This window comes from Bos indicus x Bos taurus, chromosome 20 (genome assembly GCF_003369695.1).
Source record: "Bos indicus x Bos taurus breed Angus x Brahman F1 hybrid chromosome 20, Bos_hybrid_MaternalHap_v2.0, whole genome shotgun sequence".
Taxonomy (NCBI): Eukaryota; Metazoa; Chordata; class Mammalia; order Artiodactyla; family Bovidae; genus Bos; species Bos indicus x Bos taurus.
This window is the reverse complement of record NC_040095.1, coordinates 28,646,393-28,653,576: the sequence shown is the minus strand read 5'-3', so window position 1 is coordinate 28,653,576 and position 7,184 is coordinate 28,646,393. Positions and strand designations below refer to the sequence as shown.

General features: G+C 38.7%; 1 pseudogene across 1 annotated transcript; it reads left to right on the top strand.

The window, feature by feature from the left end:
• The first annotated feature begins 2,912 nt into the window (after positions 1 to 2,912).
• On the top strand, positions 2,913 to 4,942 carry LOC113879171 (annotated as a pseudogene). The gene has a single exon (XR_003507224.1). The product of XR_003507224.1 is annotated as a transcriptional adapter 2-alpha pseudogene (transcript).
• The last annotated feature ends 2,242 nt before the right edge of the window (positions 4,943 to 7,184 follow it).

The window sequence follows — 7,184 nt, the reverse complement described above, 5'->3', positions numbered from 1 at the left end:
ATAAGAAGAGTACATTCTACTAAAGAGTCACAATATTTTCCTAGAGGCAGTATGAATCCTTAAAAAATGTTTAAATTGTGTTAGCTTGACTTATTGTGGTGATCACCTCACAATATATACAAAATGGAATCATTATTGCATACATCTGAAGCTAACAATGTTACATGTCAATTATATCACAATTTTTAGAGTTGTTAAGAAAAGGATCGGCTTTCCAGGTGGTTCAGTGGTAAAAATTCCGCCTAACAATTTAGGAAACACAGGAGATGTGAGTTCAATCCCTGGGTTGGGACGATCCCCTGGAGGAGGAAATGGCAATCCACTCCAGTATTCTTGCCTGGAAATCCCCTGGACAGAGAAGCCTGGTGGGCTACAGTACATAGGGTCACAAAGAGTTGAACACAACTAAGCGATTACACATGCACATATGCAAGAAAGGGTATGGAAAGCTCATTAATCCATGACTTATCAACTGAGTAGTTATTTGAACTCCTGGATCAAAACAACTTCTTGGTTAGCATCTTACAAAAATAATCCTAAATCTCACAACAATTTGAAGAAAATAATGACAATTTTTCTGATTAAGTGAGCCAAGTCTAAACAATTAGGCCCAGAGAAAGCATACCAATGGAGATTAAATACTGGAAGCTGTTAATTAAATAACACATAGATAAATATGTGTCAATTAAGAAAATATGACATGCACATATAAGGACTAGAAACTAAACCAAAGAAAGATAATTTAAGGAAAATGGTTCACAAATATTGGAAGATTAACTTTTAAAGGAAATCAACCCTAATGTTGGATAGCATCACCAATTCAATGGACATGAACTTGGGCAAACTCCGGGAGATAGTGAGGGATAGGGAGGCCTGGCATGCTGCAGTCCATGGGGTCACAAAGAGTCAGACACAACTTAGCAACTGAACAAATCTGAATATTCATTGGAAGGGCTGATGCTGAAGCTGAAGCTCCAATACCTTGGCCACTTGATGCAAAGAGCTGGCTCATTGGAAAAGACCCTGATGCTGGGAAAGATTGAGGGCAGGGGGAGAAGGGGATGACAGAATGAGCTTTTGGATGACATCACCAACTCAATGGACATGAGCTTGAGCAAACTCAGGGAGAGAGTGAAGGACAGGGAAGCCTGCTGTGCTGCCATTCATGGGTAAAGGGTGAGACAAGAATTAGTGACTGAACAACAAAAACTTTGAAGAACTTTTCACCAGTGTGTTAATCCACTCATGAACACTGAATTTTTTTCATCAAAGATAATTGGCTATTCATTCAAGCCTATGAACAAACAACCCTCCTAAATTTTTAGGAGTTGATACTGGATACCAAATGGCAAATGAATATAAGGTCTCAGTGAAATGATTATCCAATACAGAAACTATGTTTCCATATGCACTTTGCATTTTGAAAAATCCACCTTTATATACAAATAAAGAAGCTACACCTCTACTGCTGTCTGATTTTGTTTAAGCCTATATTTACCTTTTAAAATTTGGTCAGTGTAAGATTAGCTTGGTTGCATCCTTAGACTCAATTTCCCTATTTTTTTAATTTTAACTTTTTCTTCACAAATCATATATACTGGATACTGCAAGAAAGTACATTTTAAGTAATTTTTCATTTTAGTTTTGTCAGATGCTGTGTATATGCTGGTAATGCTGTGTATTATCACCCTACATATTTAACTACTATGCAGAGTAAGTACATCATGAAAAATGCCAGGCTGGATGAAGCACAAGCTAGAATCAAGATTTCTGGGAGAAATATCAACAGCCTCAGATATGCAAATGATATCACTTTAATGGCACAAAGTGAAGAGGAACTAAAGAGCCTCTTTTTTAATTTATTTTTTAATTGAAGGATAATTGCTTTACAGAATTTTGTTTTGTGTCAAACCTCAACCTGAATCAGCCATAGATATACATATATCCCCTCCCTTTTGAACTTTCCTCCCATCTCCCTCCCCATGCACCCCTCTAGTTGATACAGAGTCTCTGTTTGAGTTTCTTAGTCGTTCAGCAAATTCCCGTTGGCTATCTGTTTAGCATATGGTAATGTAAATTTCCATGTTACTCTTTCCGTACATCTCAGCCCTCCTCCCTCTCCCCATGTCCACAATGCTATTCTTTATGTCCGTTCCTCCAGTGAATTCTTCAGTACCATTTTTCTAGATTCCATATATATGCATTAGAATACGGTATTTATCTTTCTCTTTCTGGCTTACTTCACTCTGTATAATAGGTTCTGGGTTCATCCACCTCATTAGAACTGACTCCAAGGCATTCCTTTTTATGGCTGAGTAATATTCTATTGTGTATACGTACCACAACTTCTTTATCCATTCATCTGTCGATGGACATCTAGGTTGCTTCCATATTCTAGCTATTGTAAACAGTGCTGCAATGAACAATGGGATACATGTGTCTTTTCAATTTTGTCTTCCTCAAGTTATATGCCTAGAAGTGAGATTGCTGGGTCATATGGTGGTTTTATTCCTAGTTTTTTTAAGGAATCTCCATACCATCTTCCATAGTGCTGTATAGTTCCCTTTTCTCCACACCCTCTCCAGCATTTACTGTTTGTAGATTTTTTGATGATGGCCATTCTGACCGGTGTGAGGTGATATCTCATTGTAGCTTGGGTTTGCATTTCTCTAGGAATGACCAGTGTTAAGCATCTTTTCATGTGTTTGTTAGCCATCTGTATGTCTTCTTTGGAGAAATGTCTGTTTAGGTCTTTTTCACACTTTTTTGGGTTGTTTGTTTTTCTGGTATTGAGTTGTATGAGTTGCTTGTATATTTTGGAAATTAATCCTTTGTCAGTTGTTTCATTTGCTCTTATTTTCTCCCATTCTGAGGGTTGTCTTGTCACCTTGCTTATAGATTCCTTTGCTGTGCAAAAGCTTTTAAGTTTAATCAGATCCCACTTGTTTACTTTTGTTTTTATTTCCATTACTCTAGAAGGTGGGTAAGAGAGGATCTTGCTTCAATTTATGTCATCAAGTGTTCTGTCTATATTTTCCTCTAAGAGTTTTATAGTTTCTGGTCTTACCTCTTGATGAGGGTGAAACAAGAGAGTGAAAAAACTCATGTTTCAGAGTAAAAAAGTCACGTCTGACTCTGCGACCCCATGGACTGTAACCCAGAAGGCTTCTTTTCCCACGGGAATTTTCAAGGCAAGAATACTGGAGTGGGTTGCCATCTCCTTCTCTGTGGGATTTCTGACCTAGGGATCAACCCTCATCTCCTGCACTGGCAGGCTGATTCTTTACCATGGTTCCATGTGAGAAGCCTGCTGTGTATAAAACATACTCCTAATAACATGAGATGTTCTAACTTCACTTTTCAGACTTAAAACTTTTACAGGGCTTAATGTAACACTATTTAATTTTTTTCTCTAATTTATCAGAATGAGGAATTATGGCTTATAATCACATGGTTATAATCTAGTATGGAAGAAAAATAAGAATTTTAATGCAAAGATCTATTTAGGAGATAGTTTTTGGGAAATTTTAGAAATAAAGTAAATATACTTAAATATAGTTTCTTAATAGATTGCTGAAGGAGTACTCAAAGAAAAGAGACAAGAAACTTTAAAGTAAACAACATTAAAATCCTTAGCAAGCACTTGTATACTAGATCCCTGGGAGGAATTATAACATCTGTTGGGTTTTTCCTAATGTGAATTCCTGGGCTACCAATTAGAAATGGAAAATTACTTGAGTTGCACATGTAGCCCACAGTAACTAATCAGATTCTAGGATTCTCCCACACTAGCCTTTTGGTCATACCACTAGAAGAAAACAAAGAAAATGTTGACATTGTCAGAGAAGAAACAGAGAGCTCTTTATCTACTTAAAACTAGGATGGGCGGAGGAGAGGGAAGCAGTGAGGTTCTGAAATCTCCTTGAAGCAGCTCAGATTAAAGAAGATCAAAGCAACAGGTTTTGCCAACTGGGGAATGGACAGTTTGGGTTCCTTTAGCAATGATCCCTCTGATAAGCCACCTTGCCAAGGTTGCTCCACCTACCTCATGGAGCTTTATATCAAGTGTGCAATTTCCTTATTTCCTCTGCTTACCGTGTTTCACTTGAGGATTTGAGTACAAGAAACATCAAAGTGATTATACTTATGAAATGTAGATTTTCCTCTTCTTGACCCTAGCTGGATTTTCAAGAAGAAATGGCCCTTTTACAAGCTGTGATGGAATGTGGCTTTGGAAATTGGTAGGATATAACCAATCAGATGTGCGCCAAGACCAAGGAGGAGTGTGAGAAGCACTATATGAACCATTTCTTCAATAACCCTCTCTTCCCATCTACCCTGCTGAACCTGAAGCAAGCAGAGGAGGCAAAAACTGCTGACACTGCCGTTCCATTTCACTCTGCAGACGACCCTCCCCGACCTACTTTTAACTCCTTGTTTTCTCAGGACATGGCAGGATACATGCCAGCTCAAGCAGATTTCATACAGCAGTTTGACAATTATGCGAAGTACTTGAGAGATATTGATTTTGTCGAAGATGACTGGGACATTCTACATGCTCTGAAGATGGCTGTAGTAGACATCTATCATTCCAGGATGAAGGAGGACAAAGATGAAAAAAAATTGAGATCACGAATTAATCAACCTTAGGAAGTTTCAGTTAATGGAACGATGATACCCCAAGGAAGTCCAAGATCTTTATGCAAAAAATGAGGTGATTTGCAAGGACAGTGGGGCCGGTGGGGCCTGACAAGTTCATTGAAAGCCAGGCATTGGAATTTGAACTCCAAAGGGAAATCAAAAGGCTCCAGGAATACAGGACAGCAGGCGTTATCAATTTTTGTAGCGCCAGAATTTACAATCACCTCAAGAAGACTCAAGAAGAGGAACCCCTCAAACACAGAATGCGCTCTGAGGTCCTCCAGTGCATCAGACAGCAGCGCCTGCCAGCAGTGGCTCCACCCGCAGGCTGACGTTGACTCTGGCTTGAGTCCTTCTGTTCGAATGACTTCGAATTCAGGTAGATGAAGTGTACTGCCCTTGAAACTCAGCGGCCTCCCTGGCACAGAGAAGTTGAGTGAAAAAGAAAAGGAGCTCTGTTAGATGGTGAGGTTGGTCCCAGGAGCCTATTTAGAATACACATCTGCTCTATTGAACAAATGTCACAAGCAAAGGGGCTTGAAACTGGCCCAGGCGAGAGCACTCATCAAGGCAGACATGAACAAAACCCAGAAAATCTATGATTTCATCATCTGAGAAGGATACATCACCAAAGCCTGTGAGGCTCCCCAGGAGTATTGCGGGCCAAAGGGCCGCAAGGGCATTCTGGAGCCTCATTTTTTAACTGAATTCTCATTGAGAAAAAAGGGAAAGAAAAAAGGAAATCTTCAGTTGTATTAGTGTCTACTTTCTTCCCCACCCTGCTTTAAAATACTCCTGTTGTTGGTATTGTACTGCAGAGTTATGTGCTAGATAAGCTATTATTAATTGTGTGTGGGCATTCATTCCTAATACCTCTTGTAACTAAAACAAGAACCATAGTACCACACATCACAGTATTGGTAGAAGTAGAACTAAACCAGTCTGTAGTCCCAGGAGTCCAGCTCAGATCCTCGTACCTGCTTAGGAGGTTGGTTTTCTAATTATCTGTTTTGCATTCAAACATTACACACCGATGTTAAATAAAGAGGCTATATAGAGAGAAAGCTTTCTCCTTCTGTCTGAGATTTTATTTTTAAGCTAACAACTTAGGTTTATGAGCAGAAAGGAGGAAAACCTCCCCCATGATGGTCTTGTCCCAAACTGCACCTTGAACTTGAATGTTTGGTTCTGTAATCTGCAGTCTGACTCTCTCAACTGCAGAAGACTTTTTGAGTAGGTTACACCCGATATAAAATGTCTCTGTTATTTTTAGAACGAATGGATTAAAATGTTTTGCTACTTAAAAAAAAAAAAAAAACTAGGATAAAGAATGCAAGATGCAAATAGCCAGATTATTATTACTTTTTAATCAAGAAGCACCTGAGATAATCCTGTTAAGTTTTCCATTGAGTTCATGGCCTAGAAAATTTAATACAGCCTTCAGGGAACCTGCAGGCACAACACAAAGGTGCCATCTAAAATTTGAAATATTTAAAATCCCAGTATAACCTTTAAAAATGCTTGCAAATTTTGTATTCTTCTCCTTAATATATCAATGCTTCTTTTGAAGTAAAAATGGCTTCAGCTACCTACAAGTTAAATTACTAGCCCTTTTCATAAATCTTTGAATAAAACCAATGTTTTCTAAGATAACCATGCTTATTTCCAGCTTTATATTTCCAAAGCATACTCAGCTGGAGAAGAATGACCCAGAAAAAATCTAAAGGTTTCCATGTAAAGATCACATGCTTAGGATAACACTGAGGTCTCTAGTGCTCCAGAGAAGGACTATCTGCTCTTCAGTTAGTGAAGACTGTTGGTATTTTATTCACTCATTCGTGTCTGATTCTTGAAACCCCATGGACTGTAGCCCACCAGGCTCCTCTGCCCATGGGATTTCCCAGGCAAGAATACTAGAGTGGGTTGCCAGGCCTTTCTCCAGGGGATTTTCCCCACCCAGGGATCAAACCCAGGTTTCCTGACAGGTAGGCAGATTCTTTACTGTCTTAGCCACCAGAAATGTCCAGCTTCCCACCAGGGAAGTTGATATTTTAAAGGTATTTTTCATTACTAGGGGAACTACTAGTACTATGCTACTATTGGTCATGTCTTGAGATCAGAGAAGAAAAAGAAATTATATTTTAGGTTAAACTAAGAAAAATTCGAGGGAAAAACGATGATTTTCCCAGCTTTGGCTCACCTTTAGATCAACAGCAACTGAACTTAAAAGCAAATGCCACAGTTTTGCCAAAAGAAAACTGTAAGGTTTTAGGCCCCACAGTAGTCAGACAGCATAAGGTAAGCGAGTATGATTAGAAATCTGAATAAGAACTTTCTTTTCCTTATTTTTTCAACTGCCTATATAATTGACTATAACATTTGTTGCAGGTGTACAACATAGTTGTTCAACACATACACATTATGAAATGACCTCCATAAGTCTAGTAACGGTCTATCACCGTACAAAGTTTTAAATTATTGTTGATTATATTCCCTATGCTGTACATTACCTCCCCAGGACTTACTTATTATATAACTAGAAG